This window comes from Mytilus trossulus, chromosome 12, assembly GCF_036588685.1.
Source record: "Mytilus trossulus isolate FHL-02 chromosome 12, PNRI_Mtr1.1.1.hap1, whole genome shotgun sequence".
In the NCBI taxonomy this organism is placed as follows: domain Eukaryota; kingdom Metazoa; phylum Mollusca; class Bivalvia; order Mytilida; family Mytilidae; genus Mytilus; species Mytilus trossulus.
The window spans coordinates 57,504,597-57,530,210 of NC_086384.1; the positions used below are offsets into that span (position 1 = coordinate 57,504,597).

The 25,614-nt window shown below is 31.8% G+C and overlaps 1 long non-coding RNA gene across 1 annotated transcript; it reads right to left on the reverse strand.

Moving 5' to 3' along the window:
• Positions 1-239: 239 nt before the first annotated feature.
• LOC134693891 (uncharacterized) lies at positions 240-21,580 on the reverse strand. Its single transcript, XR_010102509.1, has 3 exons — positions 21,379-21,580; positions 12,083-12,147; positions 240-398 (listed from the first exon to the last, which is right to left on the reverse strand). It is a non-coding gene; the product is annotated as an uncharacterized LOC134693891 (long non-coding RNA).
• Positions 21,581-25,614: the final 4,034 nt, after the last annotated feature.

Below are 25,614 nucleotides of genomic sequence, written 5' to 3' on the forward strand. Positions count from 1 at the left end.
GGTCATGATTTCGCAATGTCGCTGGTGTTTTCTAGTATCTTTAATACTGAAAGCTAATCTATTTACATATCTGTTTTATCATGAATCGAACATCTTAATGTTGAATGTTTAGAAAATATGAGATTTTTTTTTTGCCATGTTCAATCGGATGAAGCTCAAATAGAAAAAAAATGACACTCTCCAATCATGACCTTTATGGAACAAACGTTTATAAAAAAAAACTTACCAGGTCCTACAATGCTAGGTCTATAACATCTATCTCTGTATACATTTATTTGAAGGTTTATGTCGAATAAACAAGTATAGTTTGTTGTCGGCTTACACATGGATTTTGCCCTAAGATTCCAGTGTGCCTGTGATGGACAGATGAACTCGTATGATCCAACTAATGATACCATCTACAAAAAAGAAATATAGAATACAAGTTCAAACATAATCATTATGTTATTTTGATACCCTTTCCTGATAACAAAAATGCTGTAATAAATTAATTCCGTAAATTGATCAATAAAATGATCTGCAATTGTTTCAAGATTATAAATTCTACTGAATATGATTATAGTTATCAAAGGTACCAGTATTATAATTTAGTACGCCAGACGCGCGTTTCGTCTACATAAGACTCATCAGTGACGCTCATATCAAAATATTTATAAAGCCAAACAAGTAAAAAGTTGAAGAGCATTGAGGATCCAAAAGTCCAAAAAGTTGTTTTGAACATGTGTGGGATTTCGTCTGACGACATGATTGTTTTTTATAGTTTGTTTAGGTAAAATTTTGTTTATTGCAGTCCTTTCAATTTCAGATTTAAACGAACTATATTAATAAATAACGTGTCTGAGGATACTATGGCCACACACACCATTTATAGAACAATTTAATTGACTCATTCCTTAGAAATATTATTGTACAGATTCAGAATTGGTAAGCATATTACGTAATACATATATTTTTAATAACTGTTTAGAAAACAAAGCCAATCAGGTATCAGCAAAAAGTAAAATAGCAAAAAACACTAAATGCAAAGAAAATTTAAAGCGGAAAGTAATTTATAAAATCCCCAAATCATATGCTTCAGCACATCAAATGAATAGAAAGCAACTGATTTATACTTTTTTCGAAACAGACGTTTTGTTTTTTTAAATAAACCTGCTTCATCAACTTTTAGCTCAAACACTATTGACATTTATAAAGTCTAAGAAGCAGCTGCAGGTTCTTAAATACGTGAGATGTATATCCCATTTCCAATTGTAATTGGGGTATTCTAAGGTTCTGAAATTTATTATTTCAGAATCAAATCGTCTCGTCTCGTTTGCTTCAGGTTCTAGTACTAAGATATATTTGAAATCGTTAGGTATCATTGTCGTTTGTTGATGTAGCTCGTAAGGGTTTTTCGTTCTTTATGAAGATTAGACCGTTGGCTTCCCTGTTTTAATGAATTTGCACTTGTAATTGGTGGGCCCTTCAGAGCTTGTTTTTCGATGTGAAATGGCTTAACACAATCAAAATATATATTCACAAAAAGTAGACATGCACTGAACGAACAAAACAATTGATCTTAGACGCAATGTAAATAAAATATTAATCATTAATCAAAGTTTTTATTGTGTACAACAGTATCAGATTAACAACCATAACTTTACACAAAATGCCGCGTCGTATTTAAATCTGGTTGTAAACGAATTTCTAATGGAATAATCTTGTTTTCATGTTCATTTTTCTCCATAATATCTTCATGAAAGGGATTGGCAATATTTCAATGATTGATTGCCTGCAAATGTTTTTAGCGTGACCAGACTTAAAAGGTCCGTGAGAGAGTGCAATTTAGTCGGACTCTTCATACAGACTTTCAAATTTTTTGCGAGGTTATAAAGGTATCAAGACACAGACGAAACTTTGGTAATGCACAGCTTTGACACATTCGATCTTTGATTCTCTTTCGGAGCTATACTCTTTGAAACCATAAACTATTTTAGACCAAACGGGACATCTATATAAATTTATTAAAATTTGAGATCATCAGCCCAGTCAGTGCTACCCATAACGTTTAAACAATTCAAAGCTTTAACATACTGTACTTCGATTTTAACTTTTTGATATGGGGAGAAGTTAGCCGTCTGTAGCGATTTAGTTTGTCAGTATGATTTATTAGTACATCTCTACAGGGCACCGCCCGGTATTTCTATTTATTTGAACAGTATCTATATAATTTAAATTCATCGCCCGGTACTCCAGCTTTGGAACCGTCGGGGCACCCTCCGGTATCCCAACTTTGAATCTGACAGGGTACCGCCCGGTAGCTTATCTTAAACCGTTGAGGTACCGCCCGGTATCTTTAGAACCACCCAGTATCCCATCTTTGGTACCGCCTCTTATTATGTATATAAGGGGATACGAGAGAGATCAAATTGTGGAGATAGTAAGCTAGAAGATTTGAGAGGGATATTGGTTTAGTGAATAAGGATGATTGTTCTACTGTTATATTATGTTAAACTGATATTATACATATACATTGTGATTTAAATTGAGACTTTGTGTTGTGGTTTAATTTCGTTGTATTTTACGTTATTTACGCTACCTCAAAAAACACATCGACAAACAAGAATCCATAAAAAAAACGACAACGCTACACTTATATAAAAATTAGACAAATAAAAGTTGTTATTTCCCGATGATTTTTTATGTTGAAAATATTAGATCAATCCAGATGCCCATTTTTCAACTCTACAAGAACACCTCTGTACTTGGCATTCTATTTAATATACTATCTGATAAATTACAAATCTGGAATTGTTTTTTTATATCTTTTCAACAAACGTCTTGAAATAAAAAGGCCTACATAAACGCATGAACAGACACTATCATTCAATGGTAGTCATGTTTTGCAAGAATTTCAGTGATTCCTTTTATTTATTAAATTGTTTTTCGATGACACAACTAGAAGCTAAGAGACAAGCAACATGTATGAGGTAAATAGTGGGGTATTGAGAATCGATCCCTTAAACAAACTTAAAAAGATACTGATTTATCATTCAGGTTTGTTTTTTACGAATAGAAGACGGACATGAAAACACTTTATCGACTTCCTAACAATATCTTTTGACTTTTATTTAATTTCCCCATTTGAATTAAATATATCAATATCGCATTGTAAACTGTATGTATCATTCGATACTAGTTTAAGACTTTTGCCCTGCAAAGTAAGGTGGAAAACTATAATTTTACCAGAAGGTGTATGTATGTCAATCATAATTTGACAATGAACAATTCATTTAAGGGAGAACGCTAAAACCGATAACAATAACAAAGAGGTAGGGACAATTTATCGGCAATTTGTTTCATTCGATAAGATAGGTAAATCATGTTTTAAATAGCCCGATAAATGCCATTTGTAGTAGATAAAAATACGTCACATCATTTATTTTCATACCTTGAACAGTTATTCCTACAAAAACAAGGCCATGACTATTGATTTTTTAAAATTGATTTTATTTTATTATTAACATCCTTTATGCAAGGTGCCATACCATGTAACTTCTCAAGGAGCCAAATAATATCGAACTAATTCAAATCGTGATTTTCTCATTCTGAATATGTATATCTGTTACACAGTATTTGTCCTGGTCTTTTAACGTTTTATCGTCTATAAGTTAGACAAGAAAATACATGTACATGTATATATTTTAACCGGAGAACATCTTACAATAGTTGGTAATAGATCACCCTGTGTTACTACTTCATGTTGTATTGCCTTTTCTGTAATTTTAACAAATCGGCCCTTCGTTGTGATACAGATGCAACAGCTTCTTGATGGTTTACCTACAATCGCGATTTGTAGTGTACTTGATTTGTTCTGTTATGTTGTTCTATTTTTCTGATGAGTTATGTACCCGTGTATAGACGGTGGTAAAAATTTCAGTACTAGTATCTTTACAGTTTGTGATTTGGCGACAAAATTGTTGTTGAATGCATTTGTTACATATAATACCATTTTCAAAAAAGGTTTCGACGAAATGTGTTTTGTTGTTCTGAAAATTGTATACCATGGCCTTATTTTAAGTTATGTGTATATTACACCCGCAACATGTAGGCTTAATTTCTATATAATTAATTCTCGTGTTATTGGTTATGTACAGGCACCTACATCAGTTTGACGGCAGTTGTCCCTTGGATAATGTAAAAACGTAAACACATGAATACAAAGTAATGCAAGAGTATGGACAGTCATAGGATTGCACACAATAAGCGATACATTGTTTTTTCTTTGATACACGTAAAATTATTTACTAGTACACTAACTGAATAGTCAAAATGAACCAAAATGACTCTATGAATCAAGCAAACAACCGAAAAAATATGATAGAAACTTTAAAATTTAATATAACAACACAAAAAAATGCAAAAGATCTGAGCTAGGTTCGAACCCTTTCTGCAAAACCGTCATTTATTAGTAGTTCTGTGCTCTACTGGTGGAGCTACGGCGATTCTTATCATTATGACACGGTTTTACTAATATCATTAAGTGAATTAGTGTCATTTTAGATTTTAGACTATTTTTAACGAAGTATCAAAGTGAATAACTTTTAATATCGTCCGTGTAAAATAAGCCCATCGTCTTTTAATATATGCAATTGCGTTTTATACTGTGAAATAACAAAGTGATTTTAGCTGTATAAGTCCGTGTAATATAAGCCCATTGTGTATAATCAAGAAATTGATGTGCTCCTAACCACAGGAGGAAGTTACTGAAAGAAGAAGAAGACTCTTATTTAGAAGCTTTATTGGTACAATTTATCGATGTTACAATTTTTTCTTTAAACAGTTGTTTTTTATGTAATAAGGACACACTAAACCAATTTCATTTTTGAAGTAAAAAGAAGTATGAATAACAACAGTCATAAAAAGCATAACTTTTCTTTGGTTTGAAATGTCCTTCGTGGGGGATTCCCAGTTTTTTCCACATAAAAACACCCTAAAATCCGGATATTTGACTTTCATCCTTTTTTAGGGTTAAATTAACTATTGATCACACATATCATACTATATGTAAATCGAGATATTGATTAAAAACCATTTTTATTTTTGGTTTTTATAGGAAATTTTACTCTGTTGGCACTTTTTGAAATTGGCCCTTCTGTGAAAAAAATCCTCGGCATATTGGCCATACCTCTTTGCATGTACTGTGGTCTCTTTATGCAAAAAAACAAATAAGAAAGGGTATTTGATAAACGGGTATAATTTCGCAATTATGTGTAGGCTTAGGTGATTAAAATATTGCTACTCTTTTGTCCAATTAAAGTTTTTAATAATAGAAACTGATTATTAATAACTGAGTGTTGTTAATAAATCATTAATTAATACACTGTTCTTAATTTCAAGTTTTGTTGCTAACAAATTTAAGATTTACTCAGTTTTATTTACTCGCAAAATTGTAATACTAAAAATTAATTAAGGACTGAAAGTATATTTATATAATATTTGTGTTATATGAATTTAAGGCGCAATTACTACACAAGTAAGCCGCCTACCAAAACCAATAACAACAACAAGTTTTTGCATTCAAATATTTTGGAGCAAACATATGATTTTTATTACTTTTAACGGGCAAATAATGAAATAGTGGGAACGTCCTGTAGTTTTCCAGCCAAAAAAGAATCAAGCATGCTTATTTGTAAAATTGAGAAAGGAAATGGGGAAAGTGTCTAAGCGACAACAACCCGACCATAGAGCAGACACAAGCCGAAGGCCACCAATGGGTCTTCAATGTAGCGAGAATTCCCGCACCCGTAGGTGTCCTTCAGCTGGCACCCTAAAAATATGCATACTAGTACAGTGATTATGGACGTCTTTATAAACTCCGAATTATACACAAGAAACTAAAATTTAAAATCATACAATACTAACAAAGGCCAGAGGCTCCTGACTTGGGACAGGCGCAAAACTGCGGCGGGGTTAAACATGTTTATGAGATCTCAACCCTCCTCCTATACCTCTAGCCAATGTAGAAATGTAAACGCAGTAAATGCAGTTCAAGAGAATAAAATAAATAAAATGACAATAATACATAAATAACAACAGACTACTAGCAGTTAACTGACATGCCAGCTCCAGACCTCAATTAAACAGATTGAAATATTATGTCTTCATCATATGAATGTCAGGCACAATCCCTCCCGTTAGGGATAAAGCATCATACTAACATAAAATATATTGTAATTTATTTTAACCCCCTCCCCCTCTCTCTTTCCGTCCCCCCCCCCACTAAGAAAGTCAAATGTTAGCTTAATTCGCTCCAGACTTTTTATTCACTTCTTGCGTAAAATATCACAATAGTGTATGACGTTCATCTTGTATTTGACATGGTTCTTTTTCTTAATTATTTAATTCTTGAATTTCTTAAAAAAAAATAAGCAAAAAAACAAACACATACCTCAAAACTTAATTTAATTGCAATATTATATAAACTTGGAGGGAAACCGCAACGGAAAACATTCGGCATGGGCGTTTTTATTTGCTAGACTTTGAAAATGGAATTTAACTTTGATTTTGTACGTTTTTTCCAGCTCTAACACATTATTCTTTTTAAAAGTTTGTACGTTTTCTGTATCTCGGAGTTAATATCGGTAATTTTATCTCATTGTTATGCTAAGGATAATAAAAAAAATATTCAATATTCAACCAGAATTGAAGGAGGGAAGATCATTCTTTCCGCCAGCTGACGAAATTAGAATTACATTTTCATTGATACAAGGTGCAAAGAAGTGGTTGTATTGCCTATTGGGGATTTGTTTTAAGAAGTATTTTGCTACATTTAGAGTTGGAGTGAAATCAATTGGACAAAAGAGATTCTACAAACTAACGTTCTTTTAATTGTATACATATTGGTGTAGATGAAAATCATGTTATAAAACACTATTCGTCCGTTAATAAACTCAAATCACTTTAACTATTAGATCCCTTATATTAGAAAGGACCAAAAAATGAACTAAAAGAGTGTCAAAAACTACTGTTCTAATTCACGAATCAAGATATTGTTAGATTATGAACCAAGACCTGAAAGTGTAGTCGGAAAATATTCCCAAAAGTTTTTTTTATTGTAAATTGCATTTAAATTATGTACAAAAAAAAAAAAACGAAAAGGAGTCATCAAATACAATGATGACAAATAATACATGAAGATCACAAGTATCCAAATTACCAACATGTATATAAAAAAAAACGTCCTGCTATTCTAGTAATGTTAGTAGCCATCTTATTGATTTTTTTCAAATTAGATTTAACTACTCTGACTTTGTTAACAGCTGCTGCTAGAACAACTTATATTAGTAATGATGATGATGACAGAAAACATCATGTAAACAAACCGATACACACATGACGTGAAAATACATCCTAACCGGTTCCGGATAACTTTTTTCACCTATTCTTCCAAAATAGCTATAGACCCCGTGTTAACGACCGAAAGTGTTCAAACTTTAAAACATCCGTGCATGTACTCATATAAGGATAAGCAAACAAGAAAAATAAATCACATACAAGTAAAAATTGCTACTTTGGGCTAAGCAGCGAAACCGTTGAAGAACTATATGTAAAAAAATACCAAAAATAAATAGCCAAATTCATCTAAAGCCAACTTTAACTTGTTTTCGCCCTTCATACGAAAGCAATGTTTGCCAAAAACGTGAATTAAATAACCGTGAATTGTCAATTAATCTGTTTTTAAGCACTAAAGCACATCGTGTCTTGATGTTTCACCGTGTTTCTCTAAGATAAAATATTAAGTCCTTGTTCTATACAATTTAACACACATCAGGTCATTCAAACATATTATTAAAAAACAATAAACGTTAATATATGCTTTAAAATATATCTCGGACACTTATTATTTTTTTAAATATAAGGCATTGACCAGTTGCTATTTTATGGTGAGTACAATATTTATTGTTACAATTCTTGGTTATTAAATTAACACATCGATGTATCAATTTTGTGAGAGACACGAGAGACCGGTTTTGGTTAGTAAGTTTCAAGCCTAATATAAAAGAGGGACGAAAGATACCAGAGGGACAGTCAAACTCATAAATCAAAAAAAACAACTGACAACGCCATGGCTAAAAATTAAAAAAGACAAAAAAACAAACAATAGTACACATGACACAACATAGAAAACTAAAGAATAAGCAACACGAACCCCACAATAAACTAGGGGTGATATCAGTTGCTCTGGAAGGGTAAGCATCCGTCGTGTTGCTCATGTGATAACAAATCCGGTAAACAGTATAATTCGGTAGGTCACATTTATGAGAGGGAAGGGGATTGTAGTTTCGACGTAAGAAACATATCCGAAATCATTTGTGAAACGGTCATTCCATCACGGTCAACCAACTCGTGATGGCGTCCGTAAAATTTACGAAGGGATAATTTGAACTTCTCCATTTGGAACTCTTGGTTTAATAGCTTCCTTTTGATCAGCAACCATCTATCAAGAAAAGTATGATGGGAAATGCAAGCATGGGAATATCGTATGTTGGAATGTTGCTACTTAGAAATGGATAAGATATCAAATGTGCATACTGTAAAATTGGACTTTCAAACAAATTATGGTAAACAGACTCTTATATGAACCAACTGTTGATGGCTGTAGAAAAAGAAAGAAGATGATAATGCTGTTGTGTAGTAATCAATTTTGAATAAGTGCAAAACTCCGTAATATAAACATAAATTAAAATGATGTAGTCATTTCTCTGAAATAGATAGCTCCTCTATTCAGCAAAATCCTTGACATAGTTAAACGTTGGTGTGTTATATTTGTATTATACAGATATATCAAAACTTGTTTATATGACATGCCATTGATCTTCGGGTTATGACATGCATAGACATAATATTTTCCATGCTAGTATCTGGTCCAACAATTGTCGTATTTTTTTTTACAATTAGTGATTGATTAAGCCGCAACAGCACATACAGGCTATGTTGCAGCAATAGTTGAATGTGTGAATGTGAGATAAACACCTATTATCATATGATTTGTATATTAGAGAATACATTTAATTGCTTGGTGGAGTAGTGGCTCTTGCCTTTTTTTTTTTTTCAATCGACGACGTTGACGGAACTTTTTTTTGACGAAGGTAAACAAGTTGGCGGCGATAATAACCCAAATTACTCAAAATATAGTAACTGTTATGTTCAATTCGCGTTAATCGATAGATTAAGAAAAACACAAAACGTGTTTTATTTGAATGATATTGTGTAATACGTAGTTTACGGGCTATGTGACATGAAATTCATTTTTTTCAAGAAACCAAAACATATGTTTATACGTCAGGCCAATTTTACCCCTCAAATATATTATTGACGTGTAATAGAGGTTACGACTAAAGAAATTGAACTTCTTATTATCAAATTTAAAGAATTATAAGTGGAATTTAAACAGAACCAAATGACCACAAACCTATCGTAAGAGTCCAAAAGACTTTTGTCCTTATGCATCTGAAAAGGCATTTAATCCTCTAATAACTTTAATTATAATACTTATATTTGACAGAGTCTTTAATATCAGTTGTCCTGACATAAATTGTTAACGGACATTTAATCAGTCAATTTCAATAGAATACTTAAACAAGATAAACAGGTGTGTTTTATCGTGTTGGGTTATCCTGAATAAATTGACAAGACATTTAACCACATACATTGCATACATCAACACTTTTCTTTGTGTTCAGGCATGACAAAGTGTCATATCTCAAATATAAGTCTCCTATATAAGAATAGTGTCTGTATTTTAATGTTATTATGCACTATTTAAAAAGTGTAAAATTGCTCTATAAGTTATTCATCAGCTTAGTTATAATCGTGGGAATTTGTTATATCATCTTAATCTGAAGAAGTCCAACTGTTTGAATATGAAACGATATATTTAGAGTTATGGACTTTAAAATTAATGAGATCATATCATCTAAAAAGCTGGTGTTGAATATGTGCAGGAGTAAATTATATTGAAACCAACGAACGTGCAATTCATTTTATCTTCTGTATACGTATATATACATGGTATATAACTTCACAAAGTCTGTTCAATAAGTAATGATATAAAATAAATATTTCAACTATCAACCTAAGTTTATTGACTAGTTCACGGCTTGTGTCTTCTTAGTTGTAGATCTTTTAACAATAAGAGAAACAACGACATGACATGTGTACAACGTCTATCATATTTCAAAATATCAACATCTAACACACGCAAAACACTGCTTCGTGGTCAATCAGGCAAATCCAAATAGTGTCACAGCTACTTAAAAATGCATGTCAAAGATATGCAAAATCTAAAAACTACCACATCTGCATGCATTTTTGTCCATCTGATGAGTAAAGCCTTTTTCAACTGATTGTTATAAATCGTGGTTATGTTGTACTGTAATATAACTGTCCTATATAAGGGGAGGGTTGGGATCTCACTAACATGTTTAACCCCGCCACATTATGTATGTATGAGCCTGTCCCAAGTCAGGAGCCTGTAATTCAGTTTTTGTCGTTTGTTCATGTGTTACATATTTGTACATACATAAGGCCGTTAGTTTCCTCGTTTTAATTGTTTGTACCTTAATGATTGTACCTTTACACCTAAGTATATCATATGCTTATTTTATATAACAAATAATTTTGATTAAAAAATTCCACTTCAAGCTTAAGGTTGAACTAGTTTTGCGGTTTGTATACTACAACAAAGATGCAGTATTCAAAAACTAATTATTTGTAAATGTTGCTCATTGGTCTGGTTGTTGGCTTTTTGACACATTCCCCATTTTCATTCTCAATTTTACAATCGAATTCATACTTTCCAATGATCTGAACCTTGTAATCGGTTAGCAACACATAATAGTATGTACTAGAAGCACTTACACCTTCATGTCTCTTCCAACACCTATTGTTAACATCCGATTTAGCCGACATATTCGAAACTCTTGACTTTAAAGCATGCAAACCAAGGTTGAGCCCGGGGGCATGCATGTTCATGATAAGATCAAATACATACTAAATACAAAAGGGTCACTGGTAAATGAGGATATTTTGGATATAGACAAACATTTTCCTTGCAACAAGCCACATATGGAATCCGTAATGCACCAGATTATTGACCATATGTGGTTGTATATTTGATATTTCCAACACAGTCAAATGAACGCCCTGTTTGAGGGACTGTTTTACTGTCAGAAGAAGACCAAAGTGACCAGTCACCCTTGTTTTATATATTGAAACCGCAGAGAACTAAATCAGCTTATTTTAATTTCCAAGTATTCTTTTTTAATTTTTTAAGAATCATAGATAATGCTGAAGATATTGAAGAGTTGTAGTTAAACAGCATTTTATAATTCAAGAATGTCATCTAACTTCATCAATATGTTTATATTTGTATCTTTTTTCTCAATTTAAGGAAAATTTCCCATATAATGCATATCTTGCATGATATAACTATTCAATACATTCTTTCTCAACCATTGTAACTCTGCGCAACGGATTTATTTACATTAATAAATATGTGATTATTTTTTTGAAATTGTTCTTTTGATAGGGATGGGGACACGCTCTATGACTCGCTGTATATATTTTTTTGGCGAAAACACGACAAAGAACAATGAGCCTTCTTTCAATATCTTCATAATTTTTCCTCACTAATTAAAAATATTAAATGAACTGTGAAAAGCTAACAAATGTGTTCTTAAATTTCAATTTGGTGTATCACTGACTTGATGGTTAACACACACATTGACATGTATACGCAATATTTTCTTTGGTGTATCAATGACTCGGTTAAAAAGTATTTAAACAAAATATTTAACCTGGAAATAAATTGATTTGAACCATCACAGATATGTGGTCAGATTACATTAAAATTGGGATTGAAAGCCGTTAATTTGCATGCTAACCAACGGTTAACATCAACATACGCATATGTATTAAGTTTAAGTGTATGTGATAACTTCTAGGTAAATTCTATTAACCGTTTTCTGTAACACGAAACAACGAGAGGGAAGAACAGAAAAGAACAATTATATAGTTCGAACATTAAAACAATACATACCGGAAGGAGAGTCAGTAAGATAAACATGTCCATCATTTTCGATCGTTATAACTCCTTTATGCCATCTAAAAATATAAAAAATTACAAAATGTAAGATAAAGACTATATGCTATAGGCTGTACATTATATTGCTTAACCACAAAGCACAAAAAAAATTGTTCCTGGGACGATTCTGTTTTATAGTGAAAACGTTGTGATTTTACATTGTGGTAACATTTAATTGTGTACTGCTATTAACATACAAAGAACGTTATGATATAGCGTTATGAAAAACAAAGTTTGAAGTCTGTATAAAACCTCGTATAATCAGTCTAGAACCTTGGTAGCACCTTGTGTCTAATTGGCACTCATAAAACATCTTTTAATCCATTTGTTTACAACAGATTAAAAATGTGTCAGGTTTACGCGGAACCCAGTGTCTCGCTGTGCCTGTACCAAGTCAGGAATATGACAGTTGTTATCCATTCGTTTGATGTGTTCGGACTTTTGATTTTGCCTTTTGCCTTTTGATTTTCCTTTTTGAGTTCAGTATTTTTGTGTTTTCACTTTTTTTTTCGCCTACTGTCGTTGTTAATCGCAGGCTCAACAACAAACGAGAAATAATAATAATAATAATAATAATAATATTCCTATCAATAATATCTTTTGATTGTAAAAAGTTTCTGTCAAAGTTTTGTAAAAATCCAGGGTAGTTTATAAAACTTTTAAATATTTCGAAAAACTTTAACTGCAGACGGTATGTAATTTTAAGTGACAGAAAACTAGTTCATTTACAAATCAAATACGAAAACTAGGTAAAAAAACATTAACAACACTTCCGTAGTGTTACTAGTTACTGATCATAAACAAGCTTTTGTCCAAAATTGGTACAAATCTAGGATGGTTTAAGAAAGTTATTAAAATTTCAAAACTCGTGACGATTACCAATGCATTTTCACAGACTATTGTTGAATAAATATTTTCGCAGACTTTTAAATGCCTTGTATGGTTGATATCAAATATGGTCCTTTGTATATTTTTGACATTTATTTTGTCAATTACAGTGCAACGTTACACTATACAATCATATCCTTCATTTAACACGAATACGTTTAATTTATGAGAATTTTAAATATAAGGAGACGTTTAAAATGGGTTAGCCAGGTTTTATATTGTGTTAGCATTATACATATAATTATTAAATGCAGACACTTTTAACTTTAAATTTCTTCCAGATTAAAACTAAAAGGTTCTAGGTATCTCGAACCAACACTGTGGATAAAGGTAAAACTCATAACAAACGACTTGTATTGCTGAGATCCTTTTTTGTTTACATTTTCTCTATTTATTTTACTCTTCTTATTTAGCTAAACACATTAAAAGGGCGAACACTTTTAAGGGAAATGACACCTTTATAGATTATACTACAAAATCGACAAAACTTTACCTTATAAACCCTTTCTTCCTAATAATGTTTACTTTCAAAGTGATTATCCACCTTAAATGGTTTCCAAAATAAGACGCAGAGCATGATAAATGGATGAAAAACGTCTTTTGAGCAAGTACTCCTAAAAAAAGAACCAAGTGACAAATCTGGACAGTAGTCTTATTTTGAAGATATTTCTTGCTGATAAATTTTGGTTAGTTTATTACTATCTCTCTATGACAGTTTTTTTCAGATGCAAAACATAAATGTTCAAGTCGTTACAATGCACAAATGACAATACGAATTCGGCTGTAGATTTGAATCATGTTGATTTATATCAAGATCTTGTCTGCGTAATTATACGAAGAAACACACAATAAAAAGGTGTACTCCAAAGTCAGGAAACGACAAGAATTTACCATTTTTTCTAATACCTTCATTACACAGATCATTAAGTTTTGCAAAATAATGGCACATAAAATCAACATTTGTGTTCATCCTCTTACATGAGAAATGGGAAGACTAAACCTGTTTTTTAATCTGACAAAAAAACAGTAAAAAAACCCTGTGTTTTAACAATATTTTGGAGCAACCTTTACTTTAAACTAATGGGATCTTTTCTCTTTTAAACATTCAGAAATATGTATCCAGTGTTATGGAGACAACAAGATGGGCACTGCAGCCGTCCCACTAGACCACACGACCACCTGGGCTCTTCATTGATGGCGATCCGATGGATACATCTGTTGTAGAGTTGTCACTGACTCAGACGTACTTATATATATAAAGCAAATTTACAAATTTAGACGAGTTGTATATATATATATATATATATATATAATGTCTAAAAATAGCAACAATCAACATTCAATCTAATTAAGCGTGGATCAGTTTGTGAAAATAAACTGATACAGTTACTGAATTAAAATTATATAAATGTCTAAGAATATAACTAAAACACACTAATTGATACATTAAAAAGTTCTATTAGATGTTAAATAGAAATACGCAATATTTCGCTAAACAAATTAGCTTCATCAGGCGTGTGCATCTCTCAAGGTGAAATCGGATGCATGACAGAAAAATATTTTTGTAGCTTAATCTATACAAGATTTGAGGGATGGGTGTAACATATTAACTCGGTCATAAAATATGTTTGTAGCTACAACTACATGAAGTTGGAATAAAAGTTTAACACATTTATAGATGTTCGATTAATTGTATAAATTTTTATAAATTAATTTGTATGATTTCAAGATAACTATGGTTTTGATTTGCTTTGAAATCTTTTTTCGTCTCTCTCATTGAGTCCATCAGGTTCAAGAGTTCGTAACTGGTGCATCCAAAATCTCTCTCTTTTTTGTCTTCCTTGTGTATCCCAATTTTGATTTTTCTCAATGATTTGAAATGTGATGTTTTCAAAATCATGTCCTGCTCTTAAAAGGTGTCTTGTAATTGGGCAGTTCCTTTCTTTTGTATAAAATGACCGATGGTTATTTAGTCGGATGTTAAATGGGGTTTCTGTTTCACCAACATATTGTAATTTGCAAGTTCCACACGTTAGAACATAAATGCAATTTTGCGTTTTGCAATTTGATGTTATAAATATGTTGTAATTTTTCTTTGTGACTGTGCTGATGAACTGGGTTTCTATATTGGCGACTTTGCAGCACTTACAATTGCCCCTTCCGCATTGTTTATAACCTCCGATTGTTGATATCTCCCGTTTAGATACTTTGGATGATACTAGAATATCTTTGAGGTTTTTTGGTCTGCGGTAAGCCATAACGGGAGGTGATGGAAAAATCTCACTTAAGGAAGGATCATTTTCAATAAGACGCCAGTGTTTGTGGACAATTGATGAAATATTTGTCAGATGAAAGTTTTCATCAATCGATCAAGTTCACATCTGAAGTTTCAAATGAGAAAATTGCGTTTCTCGACACCACCATAACTTTAGAAAACGGAGTCATGACAACAGACCTTCACACCAAAAAAACTGATAAACACCAATTTCTCTCTCCGAAGAGTTGTCACCCGAAACACTGCTCCCGGAGCATTCCGTACAGCCAAGCCATCAGGTTAAAACGGATTTGTTCATCGGAATCAAAGTTAAACCATCGTTTAGGGCAACTCAGACAGCAACTCAAATCAAGAGGTTATAAGAACAAAAGTATTTCAGAAGCTTTCGGAAAAGCAAACGAAAAAGAACGAACAAACCTACTTGAATACAAAGAAAAGACGGCCCAGACAAATAAAATCCCGTTTGTTGTTAGCTTTCATCCTCATCTGACAAATATTTCATCAATTGTCCACAAACACTGGCGTCTTATTGAAAATGATCCTTCCTTAAGTGAGATTTTTCCATCACCTCCCGTTATGGCTTACCGCAGACCAAAAAACCTCAAAGATATTCTAGTATCATCCAAAGTATCTAAACGGGAGATATCAACAATCGGAGGTTATAAACAATGCGGAAGGGGCAATTGTAAGTGCTGCAAAGTCGCCAATATAGAAACCCAGTTCATCAGCACAGTCACAAAGAAAAATTACAACATATTTATAACATCAAATTGCAAAACGCAAAATTGCATTTATGTTCTAACGTGTGGAACTTGCAAATTACAATATGTTGGTGAAACAGAAACCCCATTTAACATCCGACTAAATAACCATCGGTCATTTTATACAAAAGAAAGGAACTGCCCAATTACAAGACACCTTTTAAGAGCAGGACATGATTTTGAAAACATCACATTTCAAATCATTGAGAAAAATCAAAATTGGGATACACAAGGAAGACAAAAAAGAGAGAGATTTTGGATGCACCAGTTACGAACTCTTGAACCTGATGGACTCAATGAGAGAGACGAAAAAAGATTTCAAAGCAAATCAAAACCATAGTTATCTTGAAATCATACAAATTAATTTATAAAAATTTATACAATTAATCGAACATCTATAAATGTGTTAAACTTTTATTCCAACTTCATGTAGTTGTAGCTACAAACATATTTTATGACCGAATTAATATGTTACACCCATCCCTCAAATCTTGTATAGATTAAGCTACAAAAATATTTTTCTGTCATGCATCCGATTTCACCTTGAGAGATGCACACGCCTGATGAAGCTAATTTGTTTAGCGAAATATTGCGTATTTCTATTTAACATCTAATAGAACTTTTTAATGTATCAATTAGTGTGTTTTAGTTATATTCTTAGACATTTATATATATATATATATATATATATATTTACAGATCTAACATTGTTGGGTTGATGTTTAGACGAGTTATATATATATATATATATATATACAACTCGTCTAAACATCAACCCAACAATGTTAGATCTGTAAATTTGCTTTCGCAATTTTTTGGTTCTTCCCTTCGCCGGGATTCGAACCCATGCTACTGTGATATCGTGACACCAAATTGACTGCACTGCAGCCGTCCCGCTAGACCACCTGGGCTCTCAAAAAAAGAGCTTTCGGTGGGTATGTGTTACCTTTCCACGTCAGTTTTAATCTAGCGGCGTACTACAGTACATGATATATAAGGCATGAAGATGTTATTGTTACAGATCAGCTAAATTATCTATAGTAAAGGATCCTACAAATTAATGTAAGATAAAGGACAAAACACTTCACCTGTGAAAATTAGGATCACATGATCGTTAAAGGGAATATCAGTAATATAACCAAATCAATAGATGACCATATTTATAACCAATTGAAAACTTAAATTGTCCCTAGTTGTTGGAAGTGTGTTATAAAGTATTCAAAAGAAGAAAGAAGAAAGAAATATGTGTTTTAACCTTAAACATGAAATGTAAAAGATCATTAATAATTTATCTTGTCTTTTTTAAATCGAAATTTACATACATCTATCCATCTATGTAATGGAAAAGATATCATTATACATTTTGCTGAAGAAATGATATAAAATGTTCAAGTGAAAAAAATTGTAGTTACATGAAAAATCAAATTATTACTAAACACCAATCAGCTCTGATTGGTGTCTCAATATTTTGACTAAGATTGGCTTGAATACGTTATAAAATTTGAAAGACGTCAGGAAGGGGAGATGTAATTATATACACGATATGTATTTGTGTCTTGATCGAAGAATATGATCAGTATTGTTTGATTAGCGTTGATATTCAGAATTATTTCATTGATTATTATGCAATCCCTTTGAACAATCTGCATTATACAATCAGTGTTCTTCTCATTATTTCTTAGTATAATATGTATATCATATTACCGGTCACTGATTCTATACGAAATGAAATACAATGTATAACATATGATAGCTCTGTTTACTGATGCTTTAACTTGATGCTGAGCGATATGTAAGTATGATGTATTGATTAAAGTTTAACGTCACTGTAAACACTATTGTATTGTGGCAAGTTTGTATAGATGGAGGAAGCCGGAGTGCCCGGAGAGAACCACCGACCTTCCGTAGGAATATGCAAAGATGAAATATTAATTTCTTGAACAATGAAAGTACAACATAAGCGTAATAAATTAAAAAAGGAAACACACTTTACAAAAAACGCAAGGTGTGCGACAGAAGCTCTTTAGAGATACGATTAATAGGTTGATTGCTGTTTGATTAAATTTAAGTGTCAAATGTTTCATGCATCTTCAGAACGAGACCAAAATTACAATCAATGCAATAAGTATGTCATACAATAGAAATCAGTAGCTGGGTGGGAAAACTGTAAAAGGGGAAGTCGAGCGGTTATTTGTATTATCAATTATAACAGCAGTGAACAAATTTTCGAAAACAAAAATCAGACGTCGTTTAGACATGAACTTATAAAACTTTGAAGTATATTAAAGACAATCGTATTTACATATAAAAATAAAAAAATGCTGTATAATTACCAAGGAGACTTTCCTCCACCAGAGACCAAATCGTATTTGAAACAGATGTAACTGCACCTGATTAGGAAAACACATTAAGAGTTTCGAATTTTTACAATTCTCTATAGTTTTGCTTTAAACATATGAATCTACTTATCTGGCTTGTATAACATAAACATATGTTCCCATTGGACTAGTTGTACAAAACGGAATAATATATATTTTTTGTAATGCCAAATAAGTCAAAAGATTTGAAGTCTGGTATTTAACATTGACCTTAATAAGAATTGCTAAAAATGTATTCAAAAATCGTTCAAATTTTAAAATTTAAATGTTTTTAATTTTTTAGTGAAAGAAACTTTTGCATGAATGAAAAAAAAAAATAAGTGATGACCTGACATGTTGAAACAGATCATTTTCTAGTTTGTGTAACATACATGGATTTATTTATTAAACTTTGACAAACAATACACTTGCTAAAAATGCGTCTACAATTTGTCGTTCACCGTTTGTTAGTACAAACGCTACATTTGTTTCTTACCTCATCGTTTGTTGTTGTTTTCTAAACGCTACAAACGTAGAAACAACTACATCATGTAATCGGTGTTTACTTACCATGTTTGATCTTTCAATAATACATGCACATTATGTTTGTGTTAGAAAGAAATGCACTTTTTGTCTTTATGCATTGTGTATTTCAATGCCAGATTACTGTAACGTCTTTAAAATGCATTGTGTATTTCAACGCCAGATTTCCGTCACGTCTTAATGCATTGTTTATTTTAATGCCAGATTACCGTCACACACTTATTTTACCAAAGAACATTTGCGCTTTGAGTTCACTAAATCATCAATACATTCTTTTAGGAGGTTCGCTCCTTTTATTTTGTCAGATATTCGAAATGCTCTGGTTTTATCCATGTAGTGCCATTAAATAGTTTGCCCCCTACTTTTCTTTCAATAATGTGAGTACAGGTAGTTTAAAATATCATCTTTAAAAATCTTACAAAATTGACAGCATAGTAAATTTTACACAAAAAAGCGTCAAAATAGGATAAATCTTTCTTATATGAACACCTACCTATAGTATTTTTAAGTAAAATTTATTCAGATTGGTCCACTTCATCTTTATAGAAAGTATGAAAAAAAGTTTAATTGTGGAACTGTGATTTTTTCACGATAATAGCCCAAAAATAGGTAAAAATCGATGAAAAATGGGAAGTATAGTTGGTATATGTAAAGTATTTAAATTTTACAAAATTTTAAGTTTTAAATGAAACAAGGTTCCCTGTGTCTATACGACGAATAAACACTTTCATTGGTTGACAACACAGATATTATCAATGAAAAAAAATAACCAAACATTTACAATATCAACAACACAAGTTCCCTTATAATCAAAACTAGGGTCAATAGTTATGAAAGGTACCAGGATTATAATTTAATACGCCAGACGGGCTTTTCGTCTACATTGTGGTGATATTTATTGCAAGTAGAAGATCTGTAATGAGTCGTATTTATTGATTATCTTGATCCACATAAAAAAATAATTAGGAATGTGACAAGGAGAAGTGGAACATAAAAAATATTATTCGTGACTAAGGTGGTACACAGTCAAACAAATCCTAACGGTGTCATGAAAACGTTTGAACATGTCCATTTATATGATCTTTGACTTAATTGTCTTGAAGCAGCTAGCATCGATGTATCATGGAAAGACAATCCCAAGAATAAGGTGAACTGCAAATAGCACTTCAAAAAAGAAATGAATATCACTGAGCCTTGTCTTAGTTTTAGTTTATTTTCACTTTTTGGCGGCCATTTTGAAATAATCCGCCATTTACAAAAAAAGTTTCAAAGTTTAACAAACCGCCCGGACGTACTAGACACATTTGATAACGTTTTATATGCTTTTAAAAGATTTGATATGAATATTATTTGCTGTAATTTATATACGGTTGTAAAATTTTTACTGATTGACAGCCATCTTGATTTTCAGAGTGGGTCCATAGCTGAAATTGACTACCATATATAGATCTACAACTTTGCAAAGTTTCATGCTTATATCATCAAACCCACAATTCCTCTAAGAAAATGCACAAATCAGCTGGACTATTATCTTCTCTTTTAGGGATTCTAATTTATAAAGTGATATACCACATTAAATACCTTTTCTACAACCCAAAACAACCCCTGTATCAGACATGGAAATTATACTGTCGAATTAAATTGTATTTAAAAATGACCTAGATGGAATGTCAATAGACGCTATATACGTTTTAAATGTTGGCCAGGTATAACGAATAAAAGTGGTTTAAAATACACATTCAAGATACTACCATTTACCATAGTATAATTCAACTATTATACATATAACAAATTACGCATTGAGCTGTGATCTCTTTATTGACTCGATTTGAAGACTTTTATTGATATTTATATATACGTTCTATTTGTTGAAGTAGATATATGCTTTTTATGCACTAAGAAAACATATCGTGTGCCGTCTTGGTCATTCTTATCAAAATCATAACGATCTCAAATTTAGGAGGATGATCACGGATTACACAAATAATTTAGAATTTTACACAGATGATAATAAGATAATATGAAAACCAAAATTATGAATTTAGAAAAAAAAAATACATATATCTTTTGATATACATGTAATTAGTTTTTTTAAACCTAATAATCTTTTAAACGTTAATAACATTGTATTACACATATAGATATTTGTTCATTTACGGTTTATATGTAACATTGAAACATTTTTTATTTTATAGATTTTTATCCAAGTTTATACAACAGCTGACTCAACATAATTATGAGGAAGAACAACTACAATGTTACGGTCACAGATCGCAAATTGAATAACCGATACGATGCATCGGTGTCTCAATACCCTGGCAACATGCCGCGTAGAGTGGGATCTTAAGATATTGAAAACTTTGAAAAAATGTTTTTTTTATTGATAAGACATAGAATGACAATGTTAACAAAACATTATATACTTACCTGAAACTACTTTATCCAGAATTAAATGAGACTTAGATGATGAAATAAATGCTTAATGATGTCCATTATAATTCCATCAGATATTTATCATTGAAGTGAAATGTTATTTGATATAATTTCTCTTTTAACAAAACGGATTTTCCATTTTGAACTGAAAAGTGACATTTTGTGATTCATGTAGAAAAACCCCAATATTAATGATTGTATTATGTGCCTTACATTGCCATTCCTGGTTGTTCTTTCAATAAATTTTACACATGATACCTGATATATTTCGTTAGAAAACCGACAGACCATGCAGATTGTATTTGAACTAAAGTTCGAAGTTTGGTATTTAACATTGATCTAAATAAGAATTGTAAAAATATATTTTAACAACTAGAAATAAAGTATTGCATTTTATCATCACATATTCATCATTTTAGTGAATTGTTATTTGATATAACACAACGGATTCCGCATTTGAACTTTATAAAATATATTTTGGGATTCATTCGGACAAACCACAAAATTTATAAATGTATTTTGTTTACATTGCGACTGATTAAAAACATAATTCTTTTGTATATTTTAAATCAACGTTTTAAACAGGATACCTGATATTTTTCAATATAAAACTTCTAGATCATGCAAATGATCTTTGAACTGAAGTTTGGAGTCTGGTATTTAGTATTGACCTAAATTAGAATTGCAAAAATATATTTAAAAAATTCGTCCAGATTTAAAAGTTTAAATGCTTTTTATGTTTAAGTAAAAGAAACTTTTTAATGAATACATAAGAAACAATGAAATTCTTCTATAATCCCATCAAAAGAGTAATGAACTCACATATTCTGGTTTGTATAAACTAAATGAATTTCTTTTGAAAATGTGTTTAAAACTACATCGAGAAGACTCCCGGGGTTTTACAGAAGTGGATGTTTGGTTGAAAATATGTCTTTATCGTAGGTATTTTGGAAGGGTAAGTAGATCATGCTCTACATTTGGTACCCGTTTTTTACCCTGTAATAAATATAATTCGGAATGTCACGAGATTATAGTTACGACATTATTGATATGTCCGCTATCAGTTGTGAAACAGATATTTCTTAAGGGTCAACCAACCCGTGATGGCGAGAATTTACATGAGCAACACGACAGGTGCCACATATAGAGTAGGATCTGCTTACCCCGGCAGAGCACCTGATATTACCCTAAGGTTTCGGTGGAGTTATGTGTTCGTAAGTAGTTTTTTTTGTTTTGTGTGTGTACTGTTGTTTGTCTGTTGTTCTTTTTCTCGTTTTAGCCATAGTGTTGTCACTTTATTTTAATATGTTGTCAGTGTAGTGTTTCCTTGGCGTATAATCTACATTGTTTTTTGTATTATTGCTGTCGTCAGTGTATGACACATTATTTGTTTTTATTTTGGGAATTTTTGGTTCTAAATGCTCCTCAACTTTGAACTGGTTTGGCTTCATAACTATTTTGATCTGAGCGTCACCGATGAGTCTCATTTAGACGAAAGGCGCGTCTGATGTATTAAATTGTAATTCTATTACATTTCATAACTATTTAAATCACTGGGTCAATGCCACTTCTGCTGGAGGTTTCGTCCCCGACAGTTTCAACGGCTCAATAGTCAGCACTTCGGGTGTTGACAAGAATATCAGTTATATGGTCATTTTATAAATTTCCTGTTAACAAACGTATGAATTTTTCAAAATATTTACTTATCCCAGACATGGATTACCTTAGACGATTTGGACACTTTGGGGGGGGGGGGGGGGGGGGGATGTTTGGTCCCTAATGTTCTTGTTTGGCTTAAAATGTTTTTGATCTGAGCGTCACTGTTGAGTTTTATGTAGACGAAACGCGCGTCTGGTATGAAAATTTTTAATTTTGGTACCTTTGATAACCATTTAGTAGTTTTGTCCCTCGGAAATCATAGGACCAACTGCTAGAAACCCCAAAACACTGGGAACATTGGTTACAATAAATATATACGCAGAAACGTACCACAGATATCCGTTCAAAGTAGAGCATTATTTTGTATTTGGAATTTTAAATAAGTTTACTAGACATTGTTGACGTTTAACAAGTTCTGAGTAGCAGCAACAAGCTCTTCAATACCAAATGGCATGATGTAAATAGATGAGGCCAAACAATAACGTCTCCCTCTGCATGTGTTTGTCCAGGATTTTAAATGCTATATTTGTTTGTTTTGAGATTTTGACACAATGATGACTGCTGTACTCATATTTGTACGAATTTACTTATTATGTCTGTTTTTATCACTTATCGTTGTAAATATAATGGAATTTGCTGCGAGTGTCATACAAGAGAGAGGTTTCGAGCTATCAAACCAGGTTCAATCCACAATTTTCTACATTTGAAAATGCATGTAACAAGTCAGGAATTTAACAGTTGTCCATTCGTTTGATGTGTTTTATCATTTGATTTTGCCATTTGATTAGGGAATTTCCGTTTTGAATTTTCCTCGGAGTTCAGTACTTTTATGATTTGACTTTTTATGTGACATATTCGCCAATGAAAAGGTACGCGATCGACGCAAATATTTTTAAAAAAATGAGGCATTTATGACAATACGATTGTACTATTACGACAGTAAAATGATGTTGCATATACATCAATGAGAAAACTACAAAAAAAAAAAATAGATTTATGAGACATACTCAAGTAGGATGTGTAAATGTCAATGACACAGTATTCCAACGACACAAATAGAATGAACGATATGACATATTTGTCAATTTAACAGTACCTTAAGGACGCAAAAAACTCATAAATAGTAAGACACAAGACCAGAAGTCTTTATACATTTTATTATTTCCAAACCTCAACAAAACTTCGAACGATTAGGTCAAACAGTACCACGTGCTTCAAAAATTGTCTCTGTGAACAATTATTTTTTTCAATTTCTTATGGATTTAAATTTGCTGTTATCCTTGGATAAGTTGACGACCACTTCGTTTTCTTGGTTGAGGCAGGATGAATTTTAAAAAACAATCCTGACAAGAGCTAAAAAAAAAAACATATTGCTGGATACACAAAGAACTGAGTTATCTGCAACACAAACGTCATATCAATACCAAAAGCGCGGCACAGCCAGTAAAAAAATATTAAATTTTAAATCAAATGTAGACGAAGTCATATGTACAACCCCCTTACCATTACATATATTATTTAATGTTGTCTTATGCTAATGTGATGCATCATTTTCTATTTCAGAAAAAAAAAACCACAACAGTAGCGTTAAGCCAGGCTCAAGGGTCATTTTCAGATGTATCAAAATAGACAATACATTAGTGTTTACCGACTATAGTTATAACCAACTTATTATATGTAATTCAGACGGTACTGACATGCATTACATTCCTCTGCCCTGTACACCATGGTTTAAAACAGAAATAGACAGTAATACTATCGCAGTATCCTGTATAGGAAGAACCATACTGATAATAAATATATCTACATGTTCTGTCACCCGTACAATCGATAGCAGTGATCCTTGTGAAGGAATATCATATAATGATAATAACCTGTTCGTTGTTATTATTCTTAAAATAATATAAGTGATGAACCTGAAAGGTAAAGTAACACGTACTATATATTTACTTCAGTCTATATCTACGACATTACAGTAGAAAGAGATAGGTTGGTCTGTATAGAGGGTTTATCAATATACTGCTGCTCGTTAGATGGTTAACTAATTTGGAAGTATAAAAAGTATAAATATCAAGATTTACGTCGTGTGACAACAGATAATTAGGGGATTGTATATAACACTGATTATAAGACCAACACTGTAACAGTTGTATCTGATGATGGGAATAATTTAAGAGAAATTCGCACTAAATAAGAATCAGATGGATTGAATACGCCGTGTGGATTTTTTTTTGACAAACAAGAAAAAAAATCTTTTTGTTTGTAATTGGTAAGGCGGGAAGGCTTAAAACTAGTATATATAAGTGCACTTTTGTGCTCTCAGACTTTTGATTGGACGATGGACTTTTTTCCAATAGAGTATTTACACCATGAATTTTTAATCTAAGTAAGCTATTTATTTTTTTGATTAATATACGAATGTAAAGATTTATGATTTTAGTGTGAAAAAACATACATGAAAGTGAAACTGTGATAATTCATATTCATGTCAATTGATTGATTGACGAAAAGAATAACCACTGCCAATTATTTCAGAAATTGTTGACTTAATTTGATTTTGCTTTTGGTCCG